The 10309-nt window shown below is 42.7% G+C and overlaps 3 non-coding genes and 1 pseudogene across 3 annotated transcripts; all 4 read right to left on the reverse strand.

Moving 5' to 3' along the window:
• Positions 1 to 147: 147 nt before the first annotated feature.
• Positions 148 to 266, reverse strand: LOC130165691 (5S ribosomal RNA). The gene has a single exon (XR_008826907.1). It is a non-coding gene; the product is annotated as a 5S ribosomal RNA (ribosomal RNA).
• A 275-nt stretch (positions 267 to 541) lies between these two features.
• LOC130165692 (5S ribosomal RNA) lies at positions 542 to 660 on the reverse strand. Its single transcript, XR_008826908.1, has one exon. It is a non-coding gene; the product is annotated as a 5S ribosomal RNA (ribosomal RNA).
• A 275-nt stretch (positions 661 to 935) lies between these two features.
• Positions 936 to 1044, reverse strand: LOC130165820 (5S ribosomal RNA; annotated as a pseudogene).
• Positions 1045 to 1319: 275 nt separating this feature from the next.
• Positions 1320 to 1438, reverse strand: LOC130165765 (5S ribosomal RNA). The gene has a single exon (XR_008826977.1). It is a non-coding gene; the product is annotated as a 5S ribosomal RNA (ribosomal RNA).
• Between the last annotated feature and the right edge of the window lie 8871 nt (positions 1439 to 10309).

Consider the following 10309-nt stretch of genomic DNA (forward strand, 5'->3'; position numbering starts at 1 on the left):
CAACATGTCAACTTTGTAACATTTTAATACAAAAGTGTCTTTACATTGTGATCTGTGCTGTCCCCAAAAGTGCAGCCAGGTGCAGAGTAACAGGTTGTTGAAGCAGGAGCAGCAGCGTCCTCTGCTGATTGCAAAGAGATGCGAAAAAGCTTACAGCACCTGGTATTCCCAGGCGGTCTCCCATCCAAGTACTAACCAGGCCCGACCCTGCTTGGCTTCCGAGATCGGACGAGATCGGGCGTGTTCAGAGTGGTATGGCCGTAAGCGAGAGGGAGCGCGACAAATACCCTCTTTAAACATGACGATCATGTCCTTCATGCACGAAGCTACGTGTTTATGTCTAGCGCAGGAGCCTTTCCTTTTCAGCGTTTGCTTGTTGCTTTGGCTCTCAACATGTCAACTTTGTAACATTTTAATACAAAAGTGTCTTTACATTGTGATCTGTGCTGTCCCGTCCCCAAAAGTGCAGCCAGGTGCAGAGTAACAGGTTGTTGAAGCAGGAGCAGCAGCGTCCTCTGCTGATTGCAAAGAGATGCCAAAAAGCTTACAGCACCTGGTATTCCCAGGCGGTCTCCCATCCAAGTACTAACCAGGCCCGACCCTGCTTGGCTTCCGAGATCGGACGAGATCGGGCGTGTTCAGAGTGGTATGGCCGTAAGCGAGAGGGAGCGCGACAAATACCCTCTTTAAACATGACGATCATGTCCTTCATGCACGAAGCTACGTGTTTATGTCTAGCGCAGGAGCCTTTTCTTTTCAGCGTTTGCTTGTTGCTTTGGCTCTCAACATGTCAACTTTGTAACATTTTAATACAAAAGTGTCTTTACATTGTGATCTGTGCTGTCCCGTCCCCAAAAGTGCAGCCAGGTGCAGAGTAACAGGTTGTTGAAGCAGGAGCAGCAGCGTCCTCTGCTGATTGCAAAGAGATGCCAAAAAGCTTACAGCACCTGGTATTCCCAGGCGGTCTCCCATCCAAGTACTAACCAGGCCCGACCCTGCTTGGCTTCCGAGATCGGGCGTGTTCAGAGTGGTATGGCCGTAAGCGAGAGGGAGCGCGACAAATACCCTCTTTAAACATGACGATCATGTCCTTCATGCACGAAGCTACGTGTTTATGTCTAGCGCAGGAGCCTTTCCTTTTCAGCGTTTGCTTGTTGCTTTGGCTCTCAACATGTCAACTTTGTAACATTTTAATACAAAAGTGTCTTTACATTGTGATCTGTGCTGTCCCGTCCCCAAAAGTGCAGCCAGGTGCAGAGTAACAGGTTGTTGAAGCAGGAGGAGCAGCGTCCTCTGCTGATTGCAAAGAGATGCCAAAAAGCTTACAGCACCTGTTATTCCCAGGCGGTCTCCCATCCAAGTACTAACCAGGCCCGACCCTGCTTGGCTTCCGAGATCGGACGAGATCGGGCGTGTTCAGAGTGGTATGGCCGTAAGCGAAAGGGAGCGCGACAAATACCCTCTTTAAACATGACGATCATGTCCTTCATGCACGAAGCTACGTGTTTATGTCTAGCGCAGGAGCCTTTCCTTTTCAGCGTTTGCTTGTTGCTTTGGCTCTCAACATGTCAACTTTGTAACATTTTAATACAAAAGTGTCTTTACATTGTGATCTGTGCTGTCCCGTCCCCAAAAGTGCAGCCAGGTGCAGAGTAACAGGTTGTTGAAGCAGGAGCAGCAGCGTCCTCTGCTGATTGCAAAGAGATGCCAAAAAGCTTACAGCACCTGGTATTCCCAGGCGGTCTCCCATCCAAGTACTAATCAGGCCCGACCCTGCTTGGCTTCCGAGATCGGACGAGATCGGGCGTGTTTTTTTTTTTTATATTTTATTATCAAAAATATAGCACGATTCTTATTTTACATACATTTAAAGGGCAGACAAACATTAATAAACAAGTTGACAAAACAAAAGACACACAGCCACAATAACACTGAGTGCAAAAAAAAAAATGTTATGGTTCTGTCTAATAAATCAAATATAATAAACCAACATAAAACAACCAGCGCGAAGCTATGATTCTACCTATTTAACAAAATAAACCAACATAAAACAACCAGCGCAAAGCTATGATTCTGCTTAGTAAACAAAATAAAACAAACATAAAACAACCAGCACGAAGCTATGGTTCTGCTTAGTAAACAAAATAAACCAACATAAAACAACCAGCGCGAAGCTATGATTCTGCTTTATCTATATGAAACAAACATAAAACAACCAGCGCGAAGCTATGATTCTGCTTAGTAAACACAAAATACACAAAGTACACACACATAAGACAAACAGTTCTGCTTACAAAAAAAACCTTATATGTTAATAGTGATTGTATTGTTTTCTGTGAATCTGATCAAGCTGTTGTGTCTGCTGAAATGTTTATCGAATATGACTGGGTCTGCTGTAAATACTGTTTTGAGATGTGTTGAAACTGTGTTTTTGAAGAAGTGTATGATATTTATGGTTTTCTTGTCGTAGAGTGCAATGTTCCTTCTTATCCATATGGCTTTCCTGGCTATTGTGAGGATTGTGTTTATGAGTGTTATGTTTTGTTTTGCATGTTTTTTTGTGAGCCCAAATGTCCAGTTCCATTTCCAGTCTACATTCCTGTGTGGTGTGTAATTACAGTGTGTTTTCAGTATTGTTTTGACTAAGTTTTGTAAAGGTATGGTGTGTGTACATGAAAAAAGTAAGTGATCTAAATCTTCTGGTTGGTTATTACAAACTGCACATGTCCGTGAATACTTATCTTTGTTGATCTGGTGTAGTCTGATTCCGGTGTATATTCTTCTGTGCCTTATGTTGTAGTCCATGCTTATTGTCTTGCTGTCCATTAGTGGTGTGTCCAAAAAAGTCCATATTGAAGAGATGTCCATGTCCGGGTATGATGTTTTCCAGTGTTTTTCTGCTGTGGGGGGCCTTTGAATATGTTGGATGAGCAACCGGTACCAGGTCCTTGTTTTTATTCCCTTTAAGTCATTTTCCTTGTCCTTTATTTTGTGCTGGAACTGGGGAAGGGCGGCTCCGTTTCCCCTCTCTTTTTGTTTTAAAAGGTCACGCCATGTAGGGTCAAGGGCCTGTTCAAATTTCCCCTTTAGTTTTCTTACATTTTCTTTTCTATAATTAACCTTCTTTGTTTTCAGTTTCTCACACACTAAATTGACATTAAAACACCCGCTCCCATCCACTACATCACCCACCCTGGTCAACCCAGCGGCTCTCATAGGGCCGCTGATTAGAACCCTTCCCCCACACATGAAAAAAGGACAGTCAAGGAGAGGTAACTGCAGCACATGCTCTTTATTACTGCACTTAGGCCAGAGGTGGGGCAGAATTTTGTCCCATGCCTCAAGTACCTCCTGGTAGAAGCCAGGTAGGCGGCTCCTGGCCATCCCGGGGAGGAGGGCGCACAGGTTGTACGCGTCTCTCTCCCCGTAATCGGCCAGGTAGCTCGCCATCCAGTCCTCCCAGGGGTACTGCCGTTCCAAGTCAAGAAAATTCCTAATAATTTTGACCCTGAGTGCGTCTTTTTTTGCACTGATGTCAATTAGTCCTAGACCCCCCTCCCTTTTATTAGAAATTAGCACACTGTGAGCAATCGAATTTCCCTTTCCTCTCCATAGGAAGGAGGAGATTGCTGCTTTCAGTGAATTTAGGGCCCATTGCGGCAGCTCACAGGTTCCCAAAATGTGATTGATTTTTGACAGTATCAGAGCATTAACTACAATTACCTTTCCTTTCAATGTCAAACCCCTACTCTTCCATAAATTTAAAATATTCTGTATTTTCCCTAAAACTTCCCTCCACCCTCTGTCCCTATCCTCACCCTCGTGCCCCCCTATATACACTCCCAGTATCTTCCTGCACCCATTGTTCACACAAAAACCCCATTTATTTACAATGTTTTGATCCTGTCCTAATGTTCCTAACTCTGATTTGTGAATGTTGATTTTGGCTCCTGATGCTGCACTGTATGTTTTGAAGTGATCTAAAATTCTGTCTATACATTCCCCTGATTTAACTGTGATGGTTATGTCGTCTGCATACTGGGTTATTTTAACTGTTCTGTTTGCTGGTGTGTTTATTCCTAAAATATGTTTGTCTTGTAGTATTGCTTGTGCTAGTGGTTCTGTTACTATACTGTAAAGCAGGGCTGACAGAGGGCAGCCCTGCCTTACTGATCTTCCTATCCTAAAGCTATCTGTTAAAAACCCATTACATTTAATTACACTCCGAGCATCTGTATACAATAATTTCACCCATTCAATAAACCCGTCACCATAACCCATTTTCCCTAATACCTTGAACAGAAAATTGTGCTCCACCCTGTCAAAAGCTTTTTCTAAGTCTATTGTGAGCAAATGGCCCCCCTGTACCTTCATCCCTCTTACTGTGTCTCTGATTGTGTGTAATGAGTCCTGTATATCTCGGTTTGGGATGCTATATGCTTGATTTGTGCTAATTACTTGATCTAATGTTTGTTTCAGTCTATTTGCCAGTGTTTTTGTCAAAATTTTGTAATCTGTGTTTAGAAGGCTTATGGGTCTGTAGTTGCTTATGTTGTTCCTGTCTCCTTTGTTCTTATATATTAAAGTTATAATACCTTTTGTGAATGATTCTGGTGTCCGTTTATTGTCCTGAATTGCTTGATAGAGGTCCAGCAACAGGGGGGCCATCTGCTCACTGAAAGCCATGTAGAAGTCGGCCGTTAGGCCGTCACTTCCTGGACTTTTGTTTTTGTTTAGATTTTTGATTGCGTTTTCTATTTCTTTTATCGTTAATTTGCTATCACACCACATTTTATCTTCCTTGTTTATCTTCCTGTCTATGTAAGAGATTATTTCTTCAGTTTTCCTTATATCGCTGCCTTCTTTTTTGAACAGGTTTTTGTAGTATTCTGTTATGATTTCGAGTATTTTTATCTTGTCTTTTTGGATGTTATTGTCTTTATCTTTCAGTTCTTCAATTATGGTTTTCTTCTGTTTTTGTTTTTCTAGCCCCAAAAAAAACGCTGTACATTTTTCCCCCTCTACTAAATTTTGAAACCTGCATCTAATTGCTGCCCCTTTGCATTTTTTTCTTTCTATATTATTTAATTGATTTTTATATAATTCATACTTCCCACAGTCTCTATTTCCTTGGTTATCTAGTAATATCAGTTCATCTTCTAGTTTCTTCCTGATGTTTTGTTCTTCCTGTTTTTCTTTCCATCTTTCCTCTTTACTAAAATTAATACTTAATCTTTTGATTCTTTCTTTTACAGTGTCCCATTTTTCTATATAATTATTATCTATGAGCATTTCTGTTCTTGCATAATTCAGTAGTTTTTTTATTTTTTTTATATATACTGGGTTTGATAGGAGACTGGAGTTAAGACACCAGGAGCCTCCTCCCCTGATCTCTCCCCCTGTCCCCAGCTGACACACCACTGTGGCGTGGTCGCTCCAAGAATTGAAAGAATAAGATACTCTTTTAATTTGCTTAATTGTATCAGTTGCAGCCAGGCATAGGTCAATTCTTGATTGTTTTAGCTTCCCTTTTACTATCTGCCTCCTGGAAAATTCTCTTTTAAATTTGTTTTCTATTCTCCATATATCTAATAAATTATAATTGTGCATTAATTCATATAATGTGAATCTACTCATATCATTTTTATATACATTATTAACTGAGATATCGGCTTTTGATAACACAGTATTAAAATCTCCTATGATTATTGTTCTATTATTTATCCATCTACCTAATTTGTTAAACATTTCTTTCCTCTCCTTTTCACAGTTACTGGCATATATATTAATTATTCTAAAGGTACTATTATTTACTATCATATCTATAATTAATATTCTACCTTCATTATCCTTATATATTAGTTTACTATTTTCTATCATATTAGTATTTATTATAGTAGCTATTCCACATGATTTATTAGTGCCATTATTATAATATATTTCCCCTTTATATATCTTTGTTGCTGCTTTTAAGCTGTCCTCATCCCATCTTGTCTCCTGGAGACATAGGACATCGCAGGCTGGATTACTTAATATATTTTTCATCCTGCCACAAGTGCGGAGACCATTGATGTTCAGGGAGTGCAGCAGCAACATTGTAACAAAAAAATGTTTTTTAAACACCTAGTTTATTCATCGTTCTTTTTTCTTTCTTCCTTTTCTTAGTTCTAGCGGCTATAGTAGAGGTGTGCTGCTTCCTGATGCTCTGGATGGTGGCGACGTCCATCTCAGAGTCACCGTCTGATTCCCCCTGCTGAGTCGGGGAGGTCGAGGCCGGCGCTCTGGGGGGTGCGGCTGCCGCCTGCTGCAGATCGCTCAGAGTCTCCCCCACGTCCATCGATTCCAGGGCAATGGACGGCTCCGGCCCCTCTGCGAGCCCGTTTCCGCCCTTGCCCTTTCCTCTCTCTCGGGGACCAGAGTTTACACTCAGCCCGTCTCTGCTCTCGACCAGCTTTGTGGCCAGGCTCTGTGCGGCTTTTGCGAGGCTTGTAGCCCTCCGCTGGGGGAGACCCTCTCTGTCAGCCGCTTCCACGGTGCCGCTGCCCCCCTCACCGGCCTCTTCTCCTTCCTCCTCCTCCTCACTCATGTCCTCCGCCTCTGTTGACGGTGCCTCCGATCCGGACCCCGCCACAACATCAGACTCACTGTAATTACAGCTACATTCCTCCATCAGGTTGCAGCACACCTCACATTTTTTAATCTTTTTTTGTTGGCTGCTGCACTCCCTCGCATAATGTCCCTGGACTCCGCACTTGTGACAGGAGAACTCCGGACAATCTCTCAGGATGTGCCCCGGCTGGAGGCACATCCTGCAAACTTTTGCTTGTCTGTCATGTATCACACGGAAGTATTCAGGTCCCATTACAGTTTCAAACCGCGCTGAATACGGTAACGATTGCACCTTGTCATTAAATTTAACTTTTAAAAACCTCGTCCCGTCCGCTACTTGTGTGCCCGGCCACATCCTCCTTCTAATAGCGGATGCAGCCGATACACCCCATCCCTCAAGCTTTTGCATGATTTCATCGTCTGTGATATACGCAGGTAAGTTTAGAAAGGAAACCATTAACTCATCGTTACAAAGGTTTTTAACTAAAATGCTTGTGTTACCTATTTTGAAACCGTCTAGGAGCCGCTCCTTCCCCTTGGCATGAGACATAGTTATCTCATACGTCCTGGCACCGGTCGCTCTGCAGGCAATAAGCCCCCCACACAGAGCTCGGATGGCTCTCATGAGTTCCAGCACCGGGACCTCGTCTTGTCCGGTCACTTCCAGGCTCGCTGTTAATTCCCGATCGTAAGTATTCCCAACAGTCTGCTTTGTTGTTCCTTGTCTCTGCTGTCTCTCACCGACTGCTCCAGTCTCTCTCTCCTCTCCGCCGCTCGCCTCTCGCTCGCCCGCCGCTGCTGCTTTCTCTCTCTCTCCCGCCGCTGCTCTCTCCCTCTCCGCCGCCGCTCTCGGAGCTCCATGGAGTCGCGGCCTGGTCCGATCTCCATCTCCGCTCTCCCTCACGGCTCCTCGGTCTCGCTCCTCCGTCCTCTGCCCGTTGTAGCTGTCAGTGCTGCTCGCCGCTCTCTCTCCTCTCTCTCTCCTCTCGCCGGCGCCGTCATCGCTGAATCAGCTCTTCCCGTGCTCTCTTCGCTACTTTTTTTTTTCAAACTCTTTCTTCTGACTTTTGTTTCAACTACCTCCCACTCATTCATTTCTTTCTCCGCTACAACTTGACTTATTTTATGTCCGTGATCCATTTCCGTAATTAATGAGCCATTTCCCGTTTCCGTCACCATTAAATCCGTCCGAGAAAACATGAGAAAAAAAAACTCAAATAAGCCTCCCCCGAACAGTAAAACTGCCGGGGGGAATGTCCAAACAAATAAACAAACAAAGGATGCACGGAAAAGTAAGATGTAATGAAAAAAGAAAGAAGAATGAACTAAGGGAAGTAGAAAAAAAAACAGAGGTCCGCGATCCTCTCTCCTCTCTCTCACTCAGGTATTGCCGACTCACGTTTGACTCACGCATGCGTGTTCAGAGTGGTATGGCCGCAAGCGAGAGGGAGCGCGACAAATACCCTCTTTAAACATGACGATCATGTCCTTCATGCACGAAGCTACGTGTTTATGTCTAGCGCAGGAGCCTTTCCTTTTCAGCGTTTGCTTGTTGCTTTGGCTCTCAACATGTCAACTTTGTAACATTTTAATATGGATATGTGGATATGGAGGATCCCAAGGACAGTAAAGATGGTAACACTGAGGAGGAGGAGGTAGAGGAGGAGGAAGAAGAAGAGGTGGATATGGATGATAGAGTGGACAGAGAAAAAGGAGACACCTCCAACGACAGAGTGACGGAGAGGGACGACACAGAGAGGCAGCCAAAGCTATGCCAGGAAGTGGTGGGGCAAAAAAATGGAGGAAAAAGTGGAGAGCAGGGGGGGAGGTGATAGGATGCAGTGATACGCTTAATCCTTTTGGGCGTATTGAACGCAAGTTGATGGACATGTCTGAGGCAGCGCAAGGCTCAGACAACGAGAACAGTGAGAATGTGTTGCGAAATCGGAGCCGGAGCTCTCAAAGAGGGGAGACGCATGGTAGTGTGGTTGTTTTGCCATGTGTAACATCAGGAACAGATCCGTTCCTGTTGAGACAAAATGATGACCAACAAAAGTGGGGTTTCACAGATAAGGGGGGAGGACATACCTCTGTGGATAGACAAGGGAGGTCGAGTATGAGAGGGAAAGGGGGGAAGAGTAGGAAAAAATAAATGGTTTGAGTGTGCATCATATTCTTTGTTGGGGAGTTAATTTTTCTTTTTTTTTCCCCTTCTGTTATGCTTAAGCTCGCCTCTTTTAATGTAAATGGACTGAGGGATATTGACAAATTTGAAAAAGTTCTGAAATTGTGTGATACAGACATCCTCTGTCTACAACAAACTCATTGGGACACAGTGTTAGAAAATAGAGGCAAGAAAGTGTGGTCTGGCCATTTCTTTTCGAGTCACGGCACTCAAAGAGCGAGAGGTGTGAGTATATTGGTTAACAAAAACTCTAAGATTGATGCCGCTCTTATAGATAGGGATAGGGAAGGGAGGTGGGTGAAGATTCGTTTTGTTTTTGAAGGTTTTGAACATAGATTGTTGAATATTTATGCGCCAAATAAAGAGGGCGATCGGGTTTCTTTTTTTCAAGAATTGAATGGTGTTGCAAAGGATTGCACTATTGTCATGGGGGATTTCAATGTCAAGTTATGTCGGCTTGATGTTAGTGATGATTGTTCGTTCAAATGTGATGCTTCGAGGAGTACTTTAACTAATTTTTTGTTGAAGACTGAATTTTGCGATTTGTGGCGAAATGCACATCCAATGGCACGGGAATACTCGAGAATACAATCATGTGCGGGGGAAGTGAAGAGGAGTAGGATTGATTATTGTTTAGTGAAAAAATCGCAGTTAAAATTGTTTAACACGGTGTGTTATAATTTAAATTTTTTGAGTGATCATGCCATTCTTTCAGTTGTAATGGGGGTAAGAGGGAGTGGGAGGGGGGGGGGAGTGTGGCATTTAAATGCCAATCTCTTGTTGGAGAAAAGTTATATTGAGTGCATTTCAAATTTAATTCGTGTTGAAAGTTCACGGCCGATTTTTGAAATAAATATTATAGAGTGGTGGGAAGCATTAAAACTGAAAATTAAACGGAAAAGCATCCAGTACGCAATAAGAATGAATTTTAAACAAAAAGAAACAGAAAGATCATTAAGAAATACAATTGCTAGATTGAATGCACAGCCTGTTGTTGATATTGAACGGCTTATGAAGTTTCAACATGATATTAATGAAATAGAAAAACGGAAGTGTGAAGGTGCTATAATGAGAAGCAGAGCTCAATATGCCGTAGAAGGTGAGAAAAATACAGCTTTCTTTTTGAATCTGGAAAAAAAGAAACAAAATCGGTGCTATATTCATGAAATGAAAAACAAGGAAGGGAAAATCATGACGCATTTGGTAGATATATTGGACACGGTTAAAAATTTTTATAGTGATTTGTTTGCATCAGAGGGCTCAAATATCCAATTGACAAATGATATTTTGACTCATATGGACAATAAACTTTCTGATGGTGATAGCCTATTGTGTGAACAGGAAATAACTGAACAAGATATCGAAAGTGTAATAAATCAGTTGGTTTTAAATAAAAGTCCAGGAACCGATGGTTTGACAGCAAAATTTTATAAGGTATTTTGTAATATATTAAAACCCATTCTGCTAAAGTTGTATAAAGCCATTGAACATACTCAAATCGTGCCTGAATCTATG

Source organism: Seriola aureovittata, chromosome 24 (genome assembly GCF_021018895.1).
Source record: "Seriola aureovittata isolate HTS-2021-v1 ecotype China chromosome 24, ASM2101889v1, whole genome shotgun sequence".
Taxonomy (NCBI): Eukaryota; Metazoa; Chordata; class Actinopteri; order Carangiformes; family Carangidae; genus Seriola; species Seriola aureovittata.